The sequence below is a fragment of the Choloepus didactylus genome, chromosome 16, assembly GCF_015220235.1.
Source record: "Choloepus didactylus isolate mChoDid1 chromosome 16, mChoDid1.pri, whole genome shotgun sequence".
In the NCBI taxonomy this organism is placed as follows: Eukaryota; Metazoa; Chordata; class Mammalia; order Pilosa; family Megalonychidae; genus Choloepus; species Choloepus didactylus.
In genome coordinates, this window is record NC_051322.1 from 16,260,547 (window position 1) to 16,287,418 (window position 26,872).

General features: G+C 38.5%; 1 long non-coding RNA gene across 1 annotated transcript in view; it reads right to left on the bottom strand.

The window, feature by feature from the left end:
• Positions 1–26,872, bottom strand: part of LOC119511809 — a 58,993-nt gene that overhangs the window by 16,499 nt on the left and 15,622 nt on the right. Inside the window, exon 2 of the long non-coding RNA XR_005212247.1 lies at positions 17,962–18,045. This is a non-coding gene — a long non-coding RNA (uncharacterized LOC119511809). The remainder of the gene's footprint in view (positions 1–17,961; positions 18,046–26,872) is intronic.

Below are 26,872 nucleotides of genomic sequence, written 5' to 3' on the forward strand. Positions count from 1 at the left end.
GCCCTGGGCTTAGTGGTGAGAGCATAAAGGAAAGGACAAGACATAGTCTCTAGCTTTAAGAGACTCCTTTCCTAGGAAGTGAGACAGTTAACAAAACATAATGTTATAAAAGAAAGTCCAGTTACTGGATACTAGTACATTTCAGGTCTTGTGCTGTGTGCTGATGAGGTAGAAGTGTAGTCAGTTTAATGCCAGTCTCTGTCTTCAAGCAGTGAGCAACCCAGAAGAGGACAGAGACATGGAGAATGCAGAGCTACAAGTAGTGTGGTGTGATGTGATATGATGCCCCTCTGACATTCTTTCCAAACACCCCTAACCCCATCTAACAGAAATAAAAAGAAAAAAAGACAAACCATATTGAAGGACAATCTACAAAACATCTAGGCATTCTTCCTCAAAATGGTCAAGGTCATGGCAAACAAGGAAAATTCTGAGAATGTGTCACAGCCCAGAGGAGACTGAGGACAGCAAGAAAAAATGAAACGTGGGATCCTGGATGGAATTCTGGAACAGAAAAGGACATAATTAGAAAATCTGGCAAAATCAGAATAATATCTGGAGCTTAGTTAATAGTCATAAACTGACGTAGATTTCCTAGTGTTGAAAAATGCAGCACAACAATGCAAGACGATAACATTCGGGAAAATCGAAACCAGGCAAGAGGTGTCGGGAACTCGCTGCATTCTCTTTAAATCAAAAATTATTGCAGACTATTAAAGATTATCCAAAAAAAAAAAAAAAAAAAAAAAGGTGGTAAGTGATATTATAAGGGTATTTATAGGAATCAGGTTGCTTCCCAAATCTATAAAGTTACATGCAAAGTGCCAAGGGTACATCTTGGTATGACTAATTCCACCTGGGAATTTAGGGCAAATTTCACAGAGGAGCTAAAATTTTAGCTGAGTTTCCAAGCCTGGGGGAGAATTTGCCACTCACCAAGGAGAGTGTGAAGCATGAAAGCCACAAAAAACAGGTGGCCTCATATTTTTTTTTGAGAGGCCAGCCTAGTAATATTAAATTGAGATTACATTAACTCAACCTGATGAAATATTTTATTTGATAGCAGAAATAGAAATGTTATATATTTAAACAGTTTGTCGAAAGTTATTATTTAGGTAAATTATATCTTACCTCAAAACATGTATGTTTTTGAAAAATCATGTATTTCAAGGAATTTTCTTTTTCTCTATTTATTCTTTATATCATCTCCTTTTCTCCTTGGCTATTTTTCTAGTCCTCATTTTATTTATTCTATGCGTTATTCTTTACACCGGTACCTTAAAAATAGGGAAGTAGTTAAGAATTTAAAATTCTATGAATATGTGAAAAATCTGCCTGATTTAAACCAACTTAATAATCAGTAAACATTAACATGCCTAAATGTGTGTAGAACTTAAGAATCTAAATCAGTTTAAATAATTTAATGTTTCAGTTTACATGTTTGTGTGCAAAAAGCTGATACTAATACAAGTTTATGTAACTTTCTTCACTAATTAAAGCAAAAATCATACATTCCATGTTAATCATATATGCCCCTAAGATGTGGTCTGAATAGAATGTATGTGAGAAGTAGAGAAATTAGCGATATTGTTGCTAGTTTCTGCGCTATCTTATATAAAGTAGCCTTCACTGTTTCTAACTAACTTTCCTCATTTTGAACACACTTAGAACCTCTACCCATCCTCACCTCTCAACAAAGAAATCAACTGACCACTCAGGGCTGGTCCTACGGAGAGAATGAGTGGATGGGAATCTGTACTTGAGGTTCTAGGGGCCTTCCATTGCCTCTAAACGCTTAAACACACACACACACACACACACACACACACACACACACAAATACACACTTACTCCTATGAGCATTAGGCTTTAAAGTTTCACCAGTAAGGCATTATCTCCAATTAAAATTAAAATACTATTCTAAGAAGGAAATATTCAGACTCAATTTTGTACACACACCCCCCCCATTATAAATACATTTACAAGACCCTTTTTTGTAAAAGTAAGGAAAGGAAGAAGAGAGACTAAAGGTTCAGATACATGAAGGGTTTCATGGAAAAAAAGAACAGACTCAAAAGTTTAAAGGGATAGTAGAAAACATGATTTCTGTTCAAAGTTTCTTTGTGACATTAGATTGACAATATTAAATCATTTTTCCAAAAAAGAAAAACAAACAAAAAAATAGTAGCAAATTACCAAGGAACAAGCACAGACTTTAGCTCAACATGAAATGTTGGAACCTAGCTCCGTCATTCACTGGATCTGTGCCGCCATTGGGCAAATCTCTTGGCCTCTCTAAGCTTTGGTCGCCACCTCTGAAAATGAACAAAATTATAACTCTGACCTCAGAAGGGTGTTACAAGGGTTAAAGTAAATGAAATAATGTATGCAGAAAACTCTTTGAAAACAATATACAGAAGTAATTATTTTGGCACTATCACGTCCTCTTGCAGTGGCACATTATATAAGGTATGCATATGCACATATATGTACATATATCCTACGAATGTATGTGTATATGTATTTCATGCATATCTATTATATGTTATGTAACATAAACAGCAAAACTAAACCCACTCACACAAAACAACTGCAACCCGGAGCGGGACTGCTCCTCTAACAGACTATCCATTATTAAGTACAAAGCGGTAAGTGCTGAAGAAAACGAAAAGATCTTGGAGCCAACAGTAGTTTGATTTTGTCCAGGCCCCTGCTGATTTTCCACTGTGCTTGGTTATTGCTCGGTTCACTGATCATTAGCCCTATGACCCAAAGGAAGGGCACGTTGACCTCCAAGGCTTGTATTAACCTCACCAACTCTCAATTCTTTGCACCCTTTCTTACTTCAACACAATTCAAAAGTCCATTTTTCTCAGAAAACTATTTGGAATGCATGTCTGTACCTTGGAGTCTAGGTTTTGAAGTTGGACTATCAGCATTACGCTTTCCATTGCAGTGGCAATGAAATTTGGATTTTGTAGAAATGTTTAGTGAGCACTTAGTCTAGAAGAAGTGTTATTAGTGGAGAGATTTCTCTCATGCCCCCTAAACAATTGTGCCTGGTATTAGACATTGATCCTATTCTGTGGTTACTTCTCTTTTTTTTTTTTTTCCCATTCACAGAGTCTGGGATTATTTATGTAAGTGTTAATATCTCTAATGAATAAATAATGAGTGCACATTTATCTAGGGTTGAACCCCAGCTTCTGAAATATTTTTGCCTTATGACTATCATTTTATCTTGGTGGTTGTTTTGTTTTGTTTTGTTTTCAAACACACTGGCCCATTCAGTCTACCCAGGCAGACAAACAGAGGCAGAAAGAAGGGATTGTTTTTGCGTTCTCCAGACAGGGTGACTGAGTGAGAAAATGAGATGTGATCAAACTGACATTATTCTCATTTTCTGACCTAGAGCTACTCAGTTTCCTGATTATTTGTATCATCTGCGGCCATTGCTAAGACAGCAAATTCCCACCAGCACCCCTCCAAAACCCATTGAATCATTACTTCTGGGGGAGGAGCCCTTGACTTCTATGCTTCATTTTGTTTTGTTTTTTTTTTGACATGTACCCCAGGTGATCCTTTAATTAGGCTAATTTAGAAAACTGCTCTAACCTAAAGGATAGAGGATTGTGCAACCTTTTCACATGCAATAGGCAGACTTGAACGTATTTTATACATATTTTTGCCCAACCCAGAAGTAACAAGTACAGTTCTACTTGCATTTAGAATGTTGTGAAGGAGGTGGGAGGGGAGGACCAATATACCCAGACCATCGCTGAAACTCAAGATCCTAAGCCCTATGAGTGGAGACATGGGCAAAAAAAGTGGGTGCTTCTCCCAAGACACTATTGATATCCGTGTTTAGACAGTGCCAGAAAAGGGTGGTGGACTCCGCACAATATGTTCTGCAAAGAGCTCCCTCAGAAGTCAGTAGGGGTCACCCAGCACCAAAATTGAGCCGAAGAGACATATGGGAATGTGGCCCTCTATTGTGCTGTTACACTCATTGCTACTCCTGTATCACTTTGGGGAACTTAAGGAACATTCCTGAAAGGCAAGGTATTGAATAGCACTGTCCTTTGAAAAGGCTCACTGAACCAAGATGGTGTAACGTAGCCATTAGCGGTGTGAGGAGGAAAGCCATCCTGGATGCACACCAGCAACACCACAGGTTTTTACTAGGAATTTCTTGGCATTGTCACCATTATCAGCCCAAGATATTTCAGGAAGCCTTTGGCAACAGAAAGGAGATGAACCACCAAGTGGGGCCCCCACCCACTTGCTGAGCATTAAGCAACTGCCAACTGCCAAAGGAGGTCCCTGGAAGCTTCCAGAGTTTTGCCTCTCTGAACCACTGGCAGGAGCCCCTGCAGACTACATCTGCAGCTTGGAGGTGCCCTAAACATCAGACCAAGAAGGTATCAACTACGTGGTATTACCTGGTCTCTCCCATTCTAACCCAAGTAATTCCACACATCCTGGAGGAAATTAAAGATTCAAGGTAAATCTTACACAGCTGCATATTTCCAACCAGTCCCCCTTCTCCATCCTTCTTCATTCATCAAATATTTATAGAGCCCCTTGTTGTTGGCAGAAAGTTTTCTGGATGCTGGAAATACAGTGGAATGAAGCAAGTGGATTGCTACTTTTTTTTTTTTTTTTTGCCAGGGTGCAAGTTCTTCTAGATGAGTACAAGAGAGAGGGTGAGGAAGTGGTTAAAAGTTTGGCCCATGGACCTTAATGTCAAAAAGGAAAAAGATGTGAACCATGGATGTGACAAATGATTTTTAAAAAACAAAGGTTTAGGGACAATAAATTGAAGGTCTTGTTGAATGAGGGAATTAGCATCAAATAGATAGAATGTGGTCAGGGACTGGGATCCTTGAAATCAAGGTCTGGAAGTCAAGAATTTATTGTGATGAACAAGGATACAACCTCAATTGAAAAAGGTGGAAGGTTGAAAAAGAATTCACTAAAAGGAAGTCAAGGAATAAAGAGACCAGGATCCTAGGTGTGCCAGTTTAGATATATTATGTCCCCCAAAAAGAGCCATGATCTTTAACCCAATCTTGTCAGATGGAAACTTTAGATTGAGTGTTTCCATGGAGATGTGACTCACCCATCTGTAGGTAATACCTTTGATTATACTATTTCCATGGAGGTGTTATGCTGCCCCTTAAGTGTGGGTCTTAATTAAATCACTGGAGTCCTATAAGAGCTCAGAAGGAGCTCAGTGCTGCAGCTGAGAGAGATATTTTGGAGAAGGCCGTTGAAAGCTGATACTTGGAGATGTGGACAGAATGATGTTTGGAGATGCTAAGCTAAGAGATGCTAGCACAGAGTTTGCTCCAGAGATACTAAGAGAGGATCCCTAGATGGTTAGATGCACAGGAGCTGAAAAGGCTAAGAGAGGCAAGTCCAGAGACATTTTGGAGAACGTCATTTTGAAATGCAATCTGGAAACAGCAGATGCCAGCTATGTGCCTTCCCAGCTGACAGAGGTGTTCCAGATGCTATCGGCCATTCTTCAGTGAAGGTATCTTCTTGTTGATGCTTTAGTTTGGACAGTTTTATGGCCTTAAGACTGTAAATTTGTAACCAAATAAACCCCCTTTATAAAAGTCAATCCATTTCTGGTATTTTGCTTAATGGCAACATTAGCAAATTGGAACACTGGGAATATTGTCCATAAAGATACTAAATATTACTTAATTAGGAAACGTGATTAGGCCTGAAGGTTCCAGAACTCTTGGTTACAGTCTTGAACCAGCTACGGAGGTCTTGACCAATCAGGTCTGTAATATTTGAGCTCCTAGTGATGGATACAGAAAGATCATATCTCTAGAATCTACGAGCAACAGTCTAGAAACTCTTAAAAGGTTAGTAAATAGAAGTGTGTGAATGCCTGCCTCCTCCAATATATTTTCAACCCATATAAATGGATACCTGAAATTCTCACCATGACTTTTTCCTTCAGATAAAGATATTCTGTCACCATACAGTGTTGCTACAAAATAAACATATCAACTAGCAAGGGAAAATATATTAGGACACCAACATTCATAGGTCATTACGTCATGATAGTTTAACATATTAACTAGTTATCAGCTGGTCTGGAGCCAGACACAAGAAACTAGGAAAATCAACAGGAAAAGAATACAAGAAAGGCTAGCTAGGGATGGCCGTGCTCCCTTGTGGAGCTCTGGTCACCCCACTATCCCCATGAGGACCTTGAGTGCCTAAAGGGTGAAAGGAAGCCCTAGGAAACAGCAAAGTGTATCAAGGAGAGGACAGCTCATTTGTAAAATGAAAGCAATTACACCTCTCTTATTGTGAGGTTTAAGTGAAATAACACATCAACTATCTAGTGCACATTAGGTGGTCTGTGGACATCAGCTGTCTTCTCCCATGTTCTTAAGCAGAAAATCCAATGTGTATTTCCAGATAATGTCACCCCCCAGACACACACATTTTACTCTGAAAGCTCCGGAGAAGGAATCCACATCACTCCATCTTTGTGCATCTCTTAAGCATTCATTCAACTGGGTTTTCAGAATTAAATATATTAATCTTTTGGCTGCCTTATAAAAGCTCTTCTGTCTTCAGATATGACATTCTGCTACAAAATGGTGAAGGAAGGAAGACTTACACGAAATAGAACCTAGTGCATGATTCCGTGCATATGCAGTACTAAAACAGGCTAAGCTAATCTATGGTGGGAAAATACCAGAATAATTGCTTTGGGGGATTGAATAGGAAAAGAGCAGAAAGAAATTTTCTGGGATGAGGGTAATGATTGGGGCTCTGGGTTGCAAAATTCAATCAATACACACCTAAGATTCATGCATTTCACTGCATATTAGTCAAGAAAAAAAGTAAACAAATATTGAACTATAATTAGTAATATACACCCAGAAGTATTTAGGGTAAAGCTGATGTCAGTAATTCACTTTAAATGCATCAGAAAATAAAATGGATTGCTGAATGTATATAAGGATGTATAGATATGTAGATAGAAATAGGTAAAAATTTATTGGTAGAGTCCCAGTGGTGAGTATAAAGGTGTCCACTGTAAAATTCTTACAACTTTGAACATTTTCATCATAAAATATTAGGAAAAATAAGATAATCTCTCACTTGCCCTTTCCTGGATTATATCCCAAATCTTGATGAAAATATTGAAATTCTGTTTTTACAGTTCTTACTAATAAACATTTTATAAATGGCTGAGTCTAGCAGTGAAACAAAGGCATTTTCATCAGTCAGGAAACATATGTTCATCCCTTAGATAGTGTGTGTGAAATAAACATTTAATATTGCAGGGCTTCTTGTCATCCTCAAGAGTTGTCGGCCTGTCAACCCTACATCGCAGGTGTTCGGCAAACTGTAATTTCCAGAGCTCGCTGACTGAGGGCACAGAGATTCTGTGCGGCTGACCTCACAGAAATATAGAAATCCACCTTCCATAAAAAGAGAGAAAACTAAAAGGATCTAAGAAAACAATATTTTAGTTGTTCAGATGGTCCAATTTCATTCCTCCCTCAAATGCAATACATTTTTGTAAACATGAACCTACCCCTTGTTTGTGGTTTTCAAGTATTCTAAACATTCCATGTGCTAAACTCAATTCCCAAAAGATGTTTTTTATTTGAGCAGCCCTAATTTATAAAAGTAAAAGGGGAAAGAAATGATGCTACACCACTGTAGAATTTAATTCTCCTTGAAATCCATCTTTTACTCCCCTCTTTCATGGCTTCATCTCCCCTGAGCTCTTCGTTTTGGAGTGCTCCAGGGCTCAGTGTGGGGACTGCTTCCTTTTGCTCTCTACATTCACCTCTAGTTTCATGAGATCTCACATGTCATCTGTGTACGGAAGATCCCAAATATATATGTTCACCCTGGACCTCTCTTCTGACTCCCAAACATGTCTACTTGATATGGCCAACTGAATGTATAATAGGTACTTCAAACTTAAAATGTTGAAAACCAAGCTCCTGAGCTCCCCCACCTTCAAACTGCTTCTCCTAAACTTTCTTCCACAAAATCTCTGGAGTCATCTTTGATTTTTCTTTTTTTTTCTTTCTTTCTTTCTTTTCTTTCTTTCTTTCTTTCTTTCTTTTTTTCTTTCTTTCTTTCTTTCATTTTCTTTCTTTTCCTTTCTCTCTCTCTCTCTCTCTCTCTCTCTCTCTCTCTCTCTCTCTCTCTCTCTCTCTCTCTCTCTCTCTCTCTCTCTCTCCCTCCCTCCCTCCCTCCCTCCCTCCCTCCCTCTCCCCCACCCTTTCTTTTTCTTTCTTTCTTTCTTTCTTTCATACCCCACATCTAATATGTCAACCAATTCAGACAATGCCACCTTCTAAATAGAAGAGTCCAGCCACTTTTTACACCCTACACCATGACTACCTTGGTCTGAGCTGCTGTTATTTCCCACAGGAATTATGGCAGCCTCCTAATCTGAGCTCTCTGCTTCTGCCTTTGCCTTCTGTTTCAGTTTGCTAAAGCTGACGAAATGCAGTATACCAGAAATGGACTGGCTTTTAACGATGGGGATTTATTAGCTTACAAGTTTACTATTCTAAGCCTGTGAAAATGTCCCAATTAAGGCATCAACAGGATGATAGCTTCTCTGAAGACAGGTTACCAGTGAGCTTGGGCTCCTCTGTCAGATAGCAAGGCACATGGCAGTGTCTCCTGGTCCTTCTCTCCCAGGTGTCATTGCTACCAGCTTCTGGCTTCAGTGGCTTCCTCTCTCAGCTTCTGCGGGTGTGTCCATGTGTCTCAGCTTCTCTGGGGCTTTTTCTGTGATCTTCTCTGGGTTTTCTCTGTCCTTTATCCTCTTATAAAGGACTCAGTAAGGGGATCTAGAAACACCTTGAATGAGTGTTTCTCTTACCTCTCTTACCCTGCCACCAAAGTTCCCTATCCTCCTTTCTTATTTACTTTTCTCTGTAGCACTTATCAGCAGTTAACACATTATGTATTTTATTTACTTATTTGCTGCCTCCACTGCCACATTATGATGTAAAGTTCATGACAGCAGGAATTTTTGTCTATTTTATTCACTCTTGTATTTCTAGACCCTAGAAAAGTAGGTGCAAACACATATTTTTGAGTGGATCAATAAATTGAGCACTTAATCTCTACTTTACAAACAGCTTATCACTTAAGTTAATCACAAAGAGTGAAGAATGCCACAAATCTCATTTTGCCGTCCTTCAGCCTGGTCAAGCAACTCTATTGAAACAACTTAATTAGGTTCCCACCCTGCTCTGAACCAGAGAAGGAAGGGGCAGGGACACAGATAATCTGTGTCTTTCTTCAGCTTTTTTTATATATAATTATTGAAACCGCTGATAGCAGTTTATCTTTTTTCTCTATACAAGGACATATCTTGTCTCAGTTTCCCTTGACTCTAATCTTGTGAGCATATTCACTCTGAATTCACCAGGTAACGTATTTAACTTTGTCACTGTCTTAAACTGACCCACGTCAATTTGCTGGGTGGAACCTTTGGTAACTATTGGTAATATTCAGTGGATGACGGTAATTGACAGCAACGTGTCCCTCCCACATTGCCACTAGATAGCATTTGGCAATGAAAGCAAGTCGCATGTTAACTAATCCCCCTATATTTTGGCCAGGACACCAATACCCAGACTTATTAGCAAGTAGGCACAGACCTATAACCTGTCTGCAGTTCCAAAGGTCTCTTTTGTGGCTCTCTGATACTCCAGCTCGTACCTTGCATGGAGGCTGGGTCAGAAGCGGGTACTTCCAGGTTCTTAGGCAAGAAGGGCAAGCTGTCTAGTTGGAAGGGGAATAAGAGTCCTCCTGGAAGGGAATTTATTCACCATCCCCAAGTTTTTGATCTCAAGGGCTGCACCAACAGTGTAGAGTAAGAACCGTAATGGTTGCTGATAGAGAATTCATTCAAGAGCAGTAGGTCTATTGTCTAACTCCTAACAGATCACCTGTTTGTTTTTTAATTTTTAAATTTTTAATTTTTTATTAGAGAAGATGTAGGTACAGAGAAACCGTGCATAAAATACAGTGTTCCAATATACCATCCTATTATTAACACCTTGATGAAACACTATGATGAAAAGAACACTTTTACAATTGTACTATTAACTATAGTCCATCATTTACATTAGGGTTTGCTGTGTTGTAGAGTCTATCCAGTTGTTGTATTTTTAAATTTTTCTAAGATTCCTAATGATACTTTACCAAACTACAACGTTAGTACAGATTACAGTTGACTTTTTCATCATTTTCACACATCAAACTACTTAACTAGAATATTCTAAATGAATTCACACAAATACAATACACCAGGATGGATGAATTCTGAGGTATACTTGAGTTTGATAAAATGTCATAATTTAAATTATTTTCCTTTAGATTTTTAGCTCCCAAAACTTTGTTTACACAAAAGGCACCCAGAAGACTATGGAGGACTATGGAATAAATTTTGATGGCAGAGTAAGGTAAAATCAAAGATAATGGAAATTTTAGAATTGAAGAAAATTTAGAGATTATCTAGTCCAGAACATTCAAATTACAGCTGAGGAACTAGATCAAAGATGTTAAGTGAAAGAGCAACATCTGGAATCCAGGACTTTGACTCCCAGATGTGTGCGTTTTCAAAAATCCTTGAGAAGTCCTCCAACTCAACAACAGAAAGACAAGGAACCCAATTAAAAATAGGAAAAAGGCAAAGACTTAAAAAATAGACGTTTCTCCAAAGAAGATATACAAAGGGCCAGTAAGCACATGACAAGATATTCAACATCATTAGCCATTAGCAAATGCAAATCAAAACCACAGTGAGATACCATTTCACACCCACAAGAATGGTCATTACTCAAAAAGCAGAAAATATCAAGTGTCAGAGGGGATATGGAGAAATAGGAACACCTGTTCATTGTTGGTGGGAATGTAAAATGGTGCAGCTGCTGTGGAAAACAGTTTGGCAGTTCCTCAGAGAGTTAAGAATAGAATAACCATATGACCTGGCAATCACACTTCTAGATACATACACAAAAGAACTGAAAGCAAGGACTCAAACAAGTATTTGCACACTGATGCTCAAAGGGCACTATTCTCATCTGCCAAAAGACGGAAGCAGCCCTTATGTCCAACAACCAATGAATGGCTAAACAAAATGTGGTATATACATACAATGGAATATTTTTCAGCCATAAGAAAAATTGAAGTTCTGATACATGTGACAACATGGATGAACCTTGGAGATACCATGTTCAGTGAACTGAGCCAGGCACAAAAGGACAAATATTGTATGATCCTGATTTTATAGAGTCAGAATATAGAATACAGGTTAACAGGGGGCCAAAATGGGGTTAGGAAATGGGATATTAATGCTTAGTTGAGACAGAGTTTCTCTTTGGGGTGACTGAAAACTTTTGGTAATGGATGGTGGTGATGGGAGCACAATATTGTGAATATAATTTACACCACTGCATTATAAATTTGAATGATGTTAAAAGGGGAATTTTAAATTCCCCTTTAAAATATAGGATGGTACAACACAAGCAGTGACCCCTAAGGTAAACTATGGACTTCAGATAATAATGTAACTATAATAATATGGTTTCATCAATTGTAACAAAGTTACCATACTAAAGTAAAGTGTTAATAACAGGGAAAACTGCATATGTGAGAGAAGGTGGTATCTGGGAACTCTGTATCTTCAGTATGATTTTTCTACAAAACCACAACTATTCTATTAAAAATAAAAATTGAATTAAAAATAAGAAAATTTTAGAAGGTATTTGCAGCTTCTTCAGGATTAGAATCACTCCTCCTCCAAGTACTATTTCTGTGACCATGGGCTGGGTCTTACTCTCCTTCTGGCCCAGTTTCTCCCCTGGTAATGTGGGGGTGCTGACAATAGCACTACCTTATTGGACAGTCATGAAGACTATCTGGGCAAAGCATTTAGAATGTTCTTGGCTATGTTAACATTTACTGAGTTTTTACAACATGCTGGGTACTGTGTTAAGCAATTTACATGCATTATCTCATTCTTAAGATAAAAATTATTATCAACTCCATTTTACAAATGAGGAAACTGTGGCTTATAATTCATATTATGTTGCCTAAGATCCCACAATTATTAAATAGTGGAGCCAGGATTTGAATCAAAGCAGTCTGGCATCGGAACCCAATAAGGTAACCAGTAAGGTATACTGAAGACTGAATTGATTTCACTTAGCATTAACATATTTGCACGGTATTAGTGTTCAGTCCCTCCTAGACTTCCCAGACAACACTTGGATTTGATTTTCTAATGTTTCTCTATGATAAGCAATCGATTATTTTATATGAATCAATCTGCAAAGCTATTATTTTTATCTCACCCTTTGCTCCATTTACAACAGCTGATAACCAAAAACACACATCTGATTCTCAGAAGTCATCATTTTTTCTGCCTGATCTCCCCCTCTGAGAACTACCCAGGTAAAGGGAAAATAATGTGCATTTAGGTGTAAGCAATGGATTAAAGCACAATATTTTCATTATAGTCCTCAGCTTTGGAAAGTTTTCTTCACAGAACATGTCAACTAGTTCTTCTTCAAGTCACATAAATAAAGATGCAGGGAAACAATCAACCTTGAAGTTCAACAGCAAGAAAAACATCTTGCTAAGAAAGGTTGTTATTAGGCAAAAGTCTGGAATTTCTTTCAGTAGTGGCAGAATTGACAGTTTGAAGGAAATTTTGAAATACGATGAATATTATAACCTCGACAAGCTTTAAAACTCAATATCTATTTCATACTGTTTTGATTTATCAATTATTTTTTAGCTGAGAAGTTCTATGGTCTCATTATTTCAGAGAGTTAGTGTTTTCATCTCCAAATTAAACAACAACAACAACAAAACACCTTGTATTGACCTAGTTTAAATAAAACATTTACCAGTGACTGGCATCCATTTAATAATTTTATATCTAGAAGGACAAAATCTCACATTTTATTCCCAAACTGACCATTTATAAATTGGAACTTCTCATATTGCATGTTCTTTGTAAGGCTGAAGAAGAGTTGGATTCCATTGAACTAGTAACCATTCTACTTGCTTCATGGAGTATCATTTGCTTTCTAATGGCAACTTCAGGGTTTTCTTGGTAGCAACCATCTGTAGGGCTATTCCACCCTCTTCCCTGCTGGCAGATTTCAGACTGGCATATCATAAACGCACGTTGGAAGTAGGAATTCCTACTGTGTTGTAAAATAGCTTTCCAATTGATCTTTATCTTCCAGCATCTAGGTCTAAGAATTCTCTGAGAGCCAGAAATATGGCATAGAAGTCTTCTTTGCACATACATAACATGTTAGATTTGGTTGCTCCTGGACATCAAAGGTAACCCAAGGGCAAAACAGGCCAGGGTATGTAGCAGATGTTCTGCCTCTCCTAAATCAGGAAATGTATTGTCCTTCAGCCTAAGACAATTGGAGAGAAAGATAGAATCACAGAGCAACAGAGAAACTTCAGAAGGTCCTCTGGTGTGTCGCCTCTCAGATAAGCAAAGCAATTCCCTCAGAATCCAGAGATTACCCTGCCTTTTTAAAGTTGTATGGTCAGTACACAGTCAAGGATAATTTGAACCCCTGTCTCCTGGCTCTTAATATATAATCCTTTTCACCATCCACACTATGCCCCTGTGACAGATTTCACATAACTTTAGCATTCGGTAGTGCCCAAATATTGCAAATGAATCGGTTATAGTAGCTATCCTTATGTCAGTGATGTCACTGGACTCTGGAATCTACAATAAAATACCAGCACACTTTCTGTCTTCAATTGGCAGTGAGTTCCCACCGTTTTAAACAATTGGCAATGAATTCTAACTGCTTATGGCTGACATCAAAGAAGTCTTTCCATTGCTGCTATACAAAATAATGTAGTCCTGAAAGATGTTTTGTTGATAAAGAAAAATTTTTGAAACTGTCAAACTTTAAAAATTAATTTCAGGGTATTTGGGAGACAAAACACTGTGATCCACATGGAATGGCTTTCAAAGTCTACAAAGTACTTCAGATTGCTCTGAGACTGGCTGTTCATGTTTCATTTGTGATCACCAACACAGATTTTTTTCCTTCACTTTAGCCAGCTTATTGCTGTTGTATGGGTTGACAAAGACATAGAAGCAATATAAACTAGTATCTGCCTCCCCATTGAAATATATGTAAGTGGATACTTCAAATAGATAAAAGTTTGCAATAAGCACTTTGACTTTTATCAAAGATTTTAATGGTGGTGGTGGTGATGATGATGGTGATGATGATGATGATGTTGTTTGGGGGACTTTTTATTCATAACAAAATACACATAAAAGCCCCAGAAACCAGAAATGAAAAAGTGGTATGTTTTTATATTTTTTTAAAATAGGGTATTTTATAGTTAGACAAAGTGCCTTGGGCCACTTTTGTACATTTTTCACTTCGTTCCTTTCTGTTATGTGTTATTTATTTTTATATATAACCTCAGTTTCCTCTTTAATTTTAAAGCCTGTTAAGTTTTAAAATATTTCCATTTATTCTTATGTTTTATTGAGTATCTAAAAGCTATGTCATCCAATTTCATATTTACATACAAGTAATACTCATGAAAAAGCTGTTTGTACATTATTTGTTGCTTTAAATATTTCTTCATTTTTATCATAGATTTTGATATATTGTTAACATTTGACCTGGAATATTTAGCATTCTGCTTTGACCCTACTCTTTATGAGTTCAAATATGCAATTATCCTATTTTTAAAAGTATGTTTTACAAGATCAAAAATAAAGTGCAATTATAAATAATTTGAACTTTCATTTCAATCTGATAGTAAAAAATCACACTTGTGGCTTCCTGACACATTTGAACAAATAAAGGTTAAGATTGCAAGCATATGCCCAGAGTTTATGCCCCAAAATAACCTCCCTCACTACTTGGGAAAATGAAGGAAGCTTCAGAGGCCTGCAAGTTAGGAAGTCTGTGATCAGATCATGGCTGGGGCTTCATATCATCATAATTTTTCTTTTGAAAATCCTCAAAAGCACTCATGGTCTCTGTTTTCTTCTTTATTAAATGGTGATAATAGTGCCAGTCTTACCTCCTCCTGTGATGTGTGAATATAATATATAAAGCACCTCCTGTATTTCTGATATAGGCCAGACCATTCTTTATTTTCATTCACATGTATATTAAGCAGACGTAGGTTTTGATACCCCTAGATCACAGAGGAAGACACAGAGGTCAGTGAAGTTAATTGGTCCCAATGGTAACTGGCAGAATCGGGTCCACCTCAACCATCCAGTGATAAGACCCAGCCCAGCTTGTAGTGAGCTGGGGGAACAGAAAGCACAAGAGTTGTTGTTGTCTTAATCGTTCTTGGTCTAATTCACTGATTACCAAAAGATAAAGTATCCTGAACATTTATAAGAATATTCCAAAAGGATCCCTAAGACATTGAAACACATATTCAAGCATCAATATACGTTTCTTACATTACCCTTGGATTTTCTCACATAATTTCAAAGGACCAAGATGAATGGATGTGGCAAAATGCAGATCTTCTCAGGTGACTTAAATGAATGCCTTGACTTTATAAAAACAAACAAACAAACAAACAAACAAACAAACAAAGCCAGGTCTGTCAGCAATTGCATGAAACAACTGAGTTCAATGATCTTTAAGGAACTGTCTAATTCCCAAACCTTGCATTTCATGGCTGTGTTTCACTTAGCTCCAGAAGGCATTGCACAGAGCAAGGATTAAATGGTTACTGAATAATGAGCAGATATTGAACAGGAATTCTTCTTTGAGAAGACTGATATCACTAATTCTGTGTTTTACTGGATAAACTATTTAAATATGAAGTTCTTGATGAGATGTGACAGTATCATGGAAGGCACTGTAGAAATGGGCAGAATTGTTTTTTGATTTTTAAAATGAGTTAGGGGCAGAGGCCAGGTACACTAGACATCTTACAGCACACAGGAGAGATCGACCTGATGAGGAATTTTCCATGTCCAAAACGACTGTCACATGTCTTACGGGACAAACATGTAGATGAAAAACTGATCATAAATATTTGATTCTAAAATAGTAATATTTTTACAGATAAGCACAATCTCTTATTTTTCAAAATTTTAATATATATTGAACCTTCCAGGTGTGCAACTACTGAACAAATGGAAAGAAAATTGAGCTTCTTTTGTCCAGAAGTTTACAGATTCAAACCCAGAGAAGCTGGCTCCTAAACCTATGGTCTTAGTCACAACACTGTAGTTAACACAGAGGGAGTTAATGAAAATATTTATGTCCACATAAACACTTGTTTTATGCATGTGTATGCCTATTTATTTACCATAATTAACATGCCAATGTATTCTGCTTTTCCATATAAAACTGGAGTGTTGGAAGTGAGGAGTCTGTTGGGGAAATAAAACATGCCAACCAATACCCCCTCAATACAAATACTGGAGAGAGAGAAAAAGTACATTTATTATGGGGTACGCAATCAGAAACACACGCATATAGGTAGACTATGCAAATGACCACAGTGGTGGACAGGATTTCACTGGAATATAAACAATAAAACAGAAGCGAGAACAATGTTCTCTCCTTGAGCGTGAATGGATGCACCAGTGATCACACCATGCCAACCTCGGAGAGGCTCCCAAGCTCCTTCCAAGACAAGGGTTTACAGTCCTGAGGCGCAGAAAGCCTGTGATTTTATGTTGCAAAATCACAAGGTCAAGCCAATTATCAGCCCTATTACATTTTCAAGGAGACATGTAGGGAGGGGGGAGTGTTTTCCTTTTCCACTGCTAAAACAAATGCCATACAATGTGTTGGCTTAACAAAAGGAATTTATCAGCCCAGAATTTTGTGGCTAGAAGTCCAAAGTCAAGGTGTCACCAAGGTGTTGCTTTCTCCCTGAAGACCATGGCGGTCTGGGACTGGTGGCAAGCGATTCTTGGTCTTTGGCCTTTTGGTCACATGGCAGTGCACAATGTGATGTCTTCTCCTTTCTCCTCCAGGTTCCTTTGCCTCCCACCTTCTGTCCCTCCCTGTGCCCCTCCCCCTCTGTGACCTTCTCTATGAGGTTAAATAGGATTAAGACCCATCCTAATTCAGTTTGCCACACCTTAACTGAAAACATCTTCAAAAGGTCTTCACACCCATGGGAATGGATTCAGACTCAGAGTAAGGTTTTCTGGGGGACATAAATCAACCGACTACAGGGAGGTACCTCCCTCCCCTTTATTAAACAAAGAAAATGTCTTCGTCAGACTCTTCCAAGTTGCAGAGGTGAAAAGAGACTTAGCAGCATCCCTCCAGCTCTTCCTTTTGCGGACTCTCTACCAGCTAACCTGCCTTAGTGCCAGTATTTAACCCAGTTCTCCCGACTCCTCCTTCTTTGTCCCACTCTCTCTCCTAGGCCCAGTTCAGACTTTATCCAGTTCTGTGGTTTTGGAGAAGTCAATTCTGCCATTCAGTTTCTTTCCCAAGGCAGAGAGACATCTGCATCTATTCTTGGCCCTGAATCTGCATCCACTCTTGACCCTTCCCCAAGCAGAAGCTTGTACACTGTTTAGAGCCAGTGCACCTCTTTGGTCCAAGGAGAGGCCTCGCTGGGGCAGCAGAGGGTGGGGAGCTGTAGGCAGTGTCCCTATCCCAGCCCAGAGAGGGTCCAGCCTCGGCACCCTACCCTTCAAGGCCTAGGGTGCAGCAGTGACAAGACACATGAGACTGGGAATGGTGTGAAATGGCAGTGCCCACAGGAGCCATGTTGGGGCTTGAGGCAAAAAGAGAAATTGGCTTCCCTATTACACTTATCACAATGTCCTCTTCTACTTTGAACCAAGTAGAGGTAGTTAATAAAAGCTCTGCAATCAATACACTTGATTATATGTAAAGCCCTGTACTGTTCAATCTGTTTGCATACCTTGTTGACTGCAAAGCCTTTCACTGGTGTCCACAGAACCACAGTCTGATGGAAATGGCTGTTCCCATTGCACAATAATACAGGCTGTAAAACAAAAGCAACAACCCAACAGTTATTTATAATTTTGATATTTTACTCATTGAGATATCGTTCACATTTTTTTTTAAATATTGCATTACAATCTAATTTATATTATCATTGAGTTTTTAGATCTCCCGTAGATATTTTTCCCAAGGTCACACCCTAATTCAAGCCATGGGAAATGGTGAAGGTGTTCTTTTCTTCCATCATGACATTTAGCAGAGAATGAATAAACAGTAGCAACTTTGGGTCAATCTGAGCTACTATTTAACAATTAATCATCAACATATGGTCTGCCAGGCATAAAAACATAAAACCAGTGAATCCGTGCATTGTTTGGTCTGTTCCCTGGCCACAAGAAGCTCAGGGAAATATATTAGCAATGTAATAAAAGAGCCACACACATTCTCTATTAAATTGAAACAATTAAAAGTTAACCAGTTTTTTTTTTTTTACCTTAAAAGGATAACAATATCCCCTTTATTTCTTTAGCTGTCGCAGCCTCCTGTCTTCAAGTTAAAATTTACCTTAAAACCCCACTTTCTTTACAGTTTCTTTCATTAACAAGAGAAAAACATTTTACTTTTTTGTGACATTCATATATTTTCTTAGGTGACCTTTGGCTTTTAAATAAGTCACTACCGCTTGATGATTTTCTTACGGTCTTTTAAAGAGCACAAACCAGCAGTGCTAACCCCCATGCATCACGGGGAGGCACGTTCTGTTAGGACAGGCTGCACGTGGCTGAGCTGACCCTGGACACTGGCCCCAGGTGCCCAGAACTCACCCCGGGGGCTGTGGGTGTGGATGGGAATCCGCTTAAACGTTCACTAGGCGCTGTGGTGTGTTGTGCCTCATGAGGTTACCATATGCAATAAAGTATAACCACGTGATGCCCATAAATAATGAGGTGTTCGCTTCTTGCCAAAAATACATAGTGAATGAATTAGTTTTTGTCAGGTAGAAAAGCTTCTTTCACAGATTTATTGCTGCAATAGCAAGCCTTTGTTAAAAGAGCATATTATTCCCTGGGAAAAGTATTCTTGTTGTTTGGAAGTTAAAAACAATTCTTTAAAACTTAAAAGATAATAGAGAGTCAACTTCCCACGCGAGAGCATGAGGGGATCCACTGACCTGCTGACCAGTGACATTATTTTAAAATAACTGTTTACAGCCTCTGAGAATGGTCCTAAGGACAAACAGCATACACTGAAACATCTAGTCAGGAAAATCTATGAAAATTAATTAAGAAAGTGAACGTCTGAGGTATTTGGCGAGACCATTCCCTCCCCCGCCTCCCAGCTCTGCCAGGCAGACTCCACTCCACCATGGAGCAGCCCGAACGGGGTCTCTCTCCCCCAGCTCGGGTCGGAGGGCCTTCCACCCGGAAGGGGTAGCGTTTCTCATTCCTAACCCGGAAGGAGTAGTAGCGTTTCTCATTCCGCCACCAGGTACTCGTTGCTGAGACTAAGTCCCAGGTGAGTGCGATTGAGAGGTGGAGGCCCCTTTCTTCCACCCAGCCCTCACTTGTGGAATGGAGGTTCTGCCAGGGGTGAGTAATGCTGAGAATCTGGGGTCCTGAACCCCCTTCCCGGCTAGTGGGACAGTGGTTCCATGCCAGGAGAGGCAAGCCGAGAGGAACCCAAGCAGCTGCCCTCTCTCCTCGTAGCACTCAGCACCCAGAGCAGGGTGTCATTTGAAGAGGGTCTTGCTATAGACCCCACCTCAGCTCCAAGTCCTGGCTCAGAGCTTGTGTATGGGGACAGGGAAGGAGCAGGCCAAAAAAGCCAAACAGCTCCTAATCTCTTCCCAGAGGAACTGATTCTTCCTTTGCAACAGAGCATGGAGGAATTTCAAGCCTAAAAGCACTCTCAAGAACAGTGGGAGTTGTGCTGAAAGGTATTTGGGAGGTGATATATTGGATATATTAGAAGATGTAATGACTAAAACCTTCCCACATTTATTGAAAAACAATAACCTACATATGAGAGGGCTCAACAAACTCCAAATAAGATAAACTCAACCTGATAAAGGGCATCTAGAAAAATACCCCACAGCTTGTGCCACTTAATGGTGACAGACTAAATCTTTCCCCCTAAGTTCAGTAACAAGACTGGGGGTTCTAGCCAAGTCAGTCAGGCAAGGAAAAATAAAATATATCCAGGTTAGGAAGGAAGAAGTAAAACTATCTCTATTTGCAGATGGCATGATCTTGTATAGAGAAAATCCTAAGGAATACATTAAAAACTACTAGAACTAATAAATGAATACAATAAGTTTGCAGGATATAAGATCAATATATAAAAATCAATTTTATTTCTTTACAATTGCAATGAACAATTCAAAAATGAAATAAAGAAAACAATTCCATTTACAATAGCATCAAAAATAGTAGAATACATAGGGATAAATTTGACAAAGGAAGCACATCTATAGTCTGAAAACCACACAACATTATTAAACATTTTAAAGAAGACCTTAAATAATAGGAAAGACATCTCATGTTCATGAATAGGAAGATTTAACATTGTTTAGATGGAAATATCCCCCCAAACTTTTCTACAGATTCAATGTATTCCCTGTCAGAATCCCAGCTGACATTTTGTAAAAATTGATGATATGATTCTGAAATTCATATTGAATTGCAAGGGATCTAGAATAGCAAATCAAAACCCCAGTGAAATATCACTGTACACCCACAAGGATGGTTACAGTCCGAAAGTCAGATAATAATTAGTGTTGGCAAGGTTGTAGAGAAATTGGAACCCTCATACACTGCTGGTCAGAATGTAAAATGGTGCTGCCACTTTGGAAAAAAGACTAGCAGTTTTTAAAATGACTAAACATACAGTTCTCACACAACCCAGGAATTCCGCCACTAGGTGTATACTCGATAGAAATGAAAACATCTCCACCCTAAAATTTGATCACCAATGTTCAAAAATAGTCAAAAGGTGCAAACAAGCCAAAGGTCCATCAACTGGCAAATGAATAAACAAAATGTGATATAGTCATATGGTGGAATATTATCTGGTCATATGAAACAATGGAGTACAGATTCATGCTGCAACACGGATGAACTTTGAAAACATTGGCTAAGTGAAAGATGCCGATCACAAAAGACAACATTAGTTCATTCCATTCATCTGAAATGCTGAGAAAGGCAAATCTACAGAAAAAGGAAGTAGACTAATGGTTGCTAAATGCTGTAGGCAGGTTGAGGATAGGGATGCGGATAATGAGGTAATGGCTAAAGTGCATGGAGTTTCCTCTGAGGTGATGAAAATGTTCTAAAAATGACTGCGGTGATGGTTGCACATATCTGTGAAAGCACTAAAAATCACTGAAGTGTGTACTCCAAATTAGTGATTTGTGTGGTAAGTGAATTATATTTCAATATAGCTGTTTAGAAATTAAAGATAATCATGAGTTTTTATCGTTTGTTCTTCTTAATTTTGTTTTTGTATCTTTAGACATTTAAAGACAATGTCCAAAAAAATTACTAACAGCTCTTAAGCAAACTTTTGCTCCTGTTTGTTTAGCATTTTACTTATCACTCATTAAATAACACTGCTGTTCTATTTAATATGTTCATCTATGTGGCTCTACTAAGTACAAGGTGATTTCACTTTCTACACACCTTGAAATGTTGAGCTATACATGTGAGATAGTTCTCTTTTTAAAGAAATGGGATGCTCTGGAGTGATTAAATGACTTACTGAAACTTAAAATTTCATTCATGGCGAAATTCAGATCAGACCGAGTTCTCTTGCTTCCATATTAATAGCCCACCTGCCCAGGGAATGGCCCTCTAATTCCCATTAATTTCCATCCAATCTTAAATCTTTCTGTTTACAGTAAATCTAATTTGTGTCTTTATCTTTGTTTTGTCTTTATCATTGATCCTGATTGTTCTGAACAGGGAGCTAAAGTATAAGTTTTCAGAAAGGTAAACTCATGGCCTTCACACAAATATAAAGTGATCCCATATCAAAGACTTTCTTTAACTCATGAATTAATAGCAAACCAGTAAGATGTTACTACTGGTTCAAAGCCCACTTTAGAGGCTAGTGTATTTATTAAATGGTAAGATTCCAGGGTTAGATACAAAATGGGTTCATATTCCCACAGGGCCATAAAATTTTGGGGATTTCTGTTCCTTCAGAGAAATTATTTGTTATCTCCACTGGACAAAATTGTGCAAGTTAACATGTAGCTTCACTAAGTCTGGGGACTTTTGTCATTAGTAAACAGTTGCACTGCCCAGATAATCCTTAGGTAGCTTTTGCCCCCATGTGACATCTAAAGTACATGCCACCCACCCTTTTTAATCTTTACCTTAATATTCATATAATTTTTTTCTGTCAGGGGTATTTTCAAAGCTATGCAGCTGCCCTCCACATTTAGGAACAAATTTTTATCTGGTCAAAAATTTTGTTTTCCACCTGAAACCAATACTTTGTCTTTGTAGCTGACTTCCCACCTTTTCAGTAACTCCCCTCAGAACCTGTAAAGATGGGGTGGGCAAACTAATTGAAAAGGCACTTGTTGGACTTCACTGAAATGTCACTGAAATGAACTTAAACATATTTGTAGCTGATAAATCCCACTTCTCTTTAACATATTAAGACACAAAACAGATTAACAGTGAGAGGGAGGGTGCCTGAGAAGAGAAAGCACGCCCTAGCTGAACCGTGCACACTTCCAACAGGAGTTGGGTTTCTTTCAAGGCCACAAGATGGCTCAAGACTGTTTGCAATCATTTGCATTTCTCTGACAAAACTCAGTTCCAAGAAAACGTAAAGGTAATTACTCCCACATTTGAAATTGGCGTAATGAATTGCTGATTGAAATTCAATGACTTTCACATATCTGATTTTTTTCCCCATGCCAGTTTCTTTGAAGATGTATTGATGTTGAGAAAATGATTCAAAGTTTTGAATTCAATTCAACATGGTATATGCAATTTTCAGTTCATTGAAAGCAGAAGTTAGCTCAAATATGTGGATTGATATTTATGTCTTTTGCTCCTGTCGTTCGACTTCCTTTCCCTTTGGGACTTCAACATGCAAAGTGTTTTGACTACTTAGATGCATTCCTTTCAATCAACTTTGAAGATAAATTAAATGGGAAAAATTGCTAAAATTATTTGAAACTTTTTAAAACCACGTCTCATAAAGAACTTGACTCCCTAATGGACATGACTGGAGCAATGGACGACACTGGTATTTCTTGGGGAAAATGTAGAAACCTAATCCACTGTCATATTAGCAGACAGCCATTCCTAATAATTTAAGATATATAAAAGAAATATATATGAAAGACAAACAAGTCCAAAAAAGGAGTATATGAAATGGAATAAAATGCAATTTGAAGTTAAAGTTATGCAACTGCACGTAATTCTTTCCAAATTTTTTGTTTGTTTGTTTAAATCAATGACATGCCAGTCTCATTGAAAACAAGGAAAACTAGCTCATTTGTTTTTGGAAAAATTTAAAATTTGGAGGGAGGGAGAGTTAAAAGTTTTCTTTTAATAGCTACAAATAGGCACTCTAATCATCACAAATTTTCAGAGGTATTCACACATTTTACAGCCCTCTTGATGGGTCCCTTTAATCTCAAAAGCTGGAGAATTATAACCCGGGGAGATCTTACTCCTTATGCCAGTAAAAGTAGAAGCCAGCAGGTAGAACTCTCTGGGCAATCTTCCTTTGCCTCCCAATCTCAATTACAGTTTTCTGTAATAAGAATTTTATCTTTTCTCACACTCTTAATTATTTAGGGTGCCTGGATTACATAGCTTTCTTCAGGTGAAAGTACACATGGGAGATGCAAAGATATATTTAAACAACCCAGAATTCTATTCTTAAAAAATATTCATGTGACCCAGCAAGACTCCTACAGAAAGGCCCTTTTGAAAACAGCTGGGCCTTTCTCTGTGAGTTAAAGAATTTGGTACAACCTTGGCATCCATGGGTTTAACAATCATCATATTAATTATTGACAAGCCACCTGAATTTTTTTGTGTGAGAATGTATTCATTTTCTAAGTATAAATTTAAATCACAAGTGATTTGAAGTTGTGATGTGCAAACAAAACACCCAACAACTAAGGCAACTTAGCTGGTGATCAACTACATTCAATGCAGTTCTATTCTTAAATTATTCATTCATGCAAAATGTCTGAGCTAGGGGCAAGGATCACAGCAGTAAGGACAGGCAGAGTTCCTGACCCCATGGAACTTATTGCATAGAGTGGAGTAAAAATAGCACATGAATGATTACACTTTTTGTGAATTTCATAAACTGCAAAGAACAGGGTTTTCAAGGACTGTGTAATGGGCAACATAAGAGGTCAGGAAGGTGTCTGAGAAAGGACTATTTAAGAAGAGACCAGAAGACAAACAAAACTTAAGCAGGTGAAGGAGGATCGAGAGACCTCATAAAGTAATAAAAAGTATTGATAGATTCAACTCTGTTTATGGCTAATATAACCACAGAAATATTGTAATACAATAGAGTACAGAATACACTTTAGCAGCAGAATTTATCTTAAATTTTTATAAGGGATTTAAGAATTTATTTATAAAACAAGTAAGAGCCTAAGATACTGTATAAGCAAGTGATATACTCTCTTTTTTCTTTCTCTCTCAGTGCAAAATATTAACAAAAGAATTTTAAGAACTTCCTACAAAGTAAAAAAATGTTTATAGTTTGTAATACACACTTTTTAGAAATCTCTTATAATCAATGTAAAGAGACTACAAACAACAAAAAAGACTAGACAGTCTTTTGGCCCCAGTTCTTCACCCCTCCCTGTATCCTTGCCATTCGTTGTGGGATTTTATCCCATAAGGGCAGAATATATTTCCTTACCCTTTAACTTTGGGTTCGATCATGCAACTTGCTTTGGCCGGTATAAAGAGGCAGAAGTGACAATGAGTTGGTTTGCATCCTAAATCTTAATGGTCTGGCTTGTTTCCTTTTGTTCTTTTTGTCCCTGCCTCTGCCATAAGAAGGCTGTACCCTGTTCAGCCCACCAGCCCAAAAAGGATGAGAACAATGGAGCAGAGATGGCCCAGCCAACCCACAGGCCTGCAGAGAGAAGCAGGAATATTCCACAGCCTCCGTTTAAAGCAGAGCTGCCCAACCAGGCTCAGTCTACACACACCGCACCCCAGCCAACCCACAGGTACATGGGCAATAAGAAATGATGGGCGTTTTAAGCCCTGAGTTTTGGGATTGGACTTTTATACAGCAATTATGGACATCAAGAAGCATGTTTCTAATGAAGAATGATAAACGTCCAAAGGTTTCCTTAAAACGTGAAATAATATTCTTCTTTGCTAGTTATAAAAGCTATTAAATGGAACAGCTGGGGATTTGCTATGTAGACTCTGGACCTATGCAGACATTTGAACCCCAGCTCTACCACTTATTAGCTGCCAAGATCTTGAAATGTTACCTGCCAGCCCTGAGCCTCAACTTCCTTATGTGTATAATGAGGTAATGTGCTGGTTTGAATGTATTGTGTCCCCCAAATGCCATTATCTTTGTAGTCTTGTCGGGGCAGACGTTTGGTGCTGGTTAGATTTGCTTGGAATGTGCCCCACCCAGCTGTGGGTAGTGATTCTGATGGGATGTTCCCATGGAGGCGTGGCCCCGCCCATTCAGGGTGGGCCTTGATCAGTGGAGCTATGTAAATGAGCTGACTCAAAGAGAGGAACGGAGTGCAGCTGGGAGTGATGTTTTGAAGAGGAGCAAGCTTGCTAGAGAGGAACGTCCTGGGAGAAAGCCGTTTTGAGGCCGGAGCTTTGGAGCAGACGCCGGCTGCCTTTCCAGCTAGCAGAGGTTTTCCGGACGCCATTGGCCATCGTCTGGTGAAGGTGCCCGGTTGCTGATGTGTTGCCTTGGACATTTTATGGCCTTGAGACTGTAACTGTGTAGCGAAATAAACTCCCATTTTGAAAAGCCTATCCATCTCTGGTGTTTTGCATTCTGCAGCATTAGCAAACTAGAACAGGTAATAAGAATACTGATCTCAAACAGTTACTGCAAAGATTGCATAGACTCCATATAAAAAGTATTTAACTCAGGGCCTATCATGCATTAACCATGTACACACACACACACACACACACACACACACACACAGTCATTATTTATAAACCTATGAAAGTTACAAGATTTCAAAGAAGGTTTGAAACCGTTGTTGGGTAAGGTATGGCAAATGGTCTTTATGAAAAATAAACAGTAGCCTTCTTAAAAATAAAGTAATGGCAATGAGAATACCAAGTGGCTATAATTATAAGCTATGGCCAAAGGTGAGAAAAAGGAGGTACATGTTTCCTGAACGTTATGCAAGACCAAAAACAGGTAAAGAAGAGAAAAGACCATGGGAAGTGGACTTTGGAGTTAGTCCTGACCCCTCCTTTCAGCTTCATTGCTCACAAGCTGTGCAATGTTAAGCAATAAATTGAACATCACTAAGCCATTGTTTTTCAACCTTTGAATAGGAATAATAATACATGTCTTACATAGTTGTTAGAGAGAGTAGGTGTGGTGCTGCCTGTAGAGCAACTACTTCATTTCCTGACACATGCTGGATGTAAAATAAATGCTTCCTCCCTGATACCTCAAAATTAGGAGACTGTTTTCTTTTTGGGCTCTTATTTCCTCAATAACTCCCTGTATCGTGCCAAAGAAATAGTTCCACTTAGACAAACACCTTCCCAATTAAGATGAAAAAAGAAACAAAACATGCCAGCAGTTCATCATCGTTTAGAGAAAAGCCCAGAAAAACCCATGTCGTCCTGAATGTTTTCTTTTTC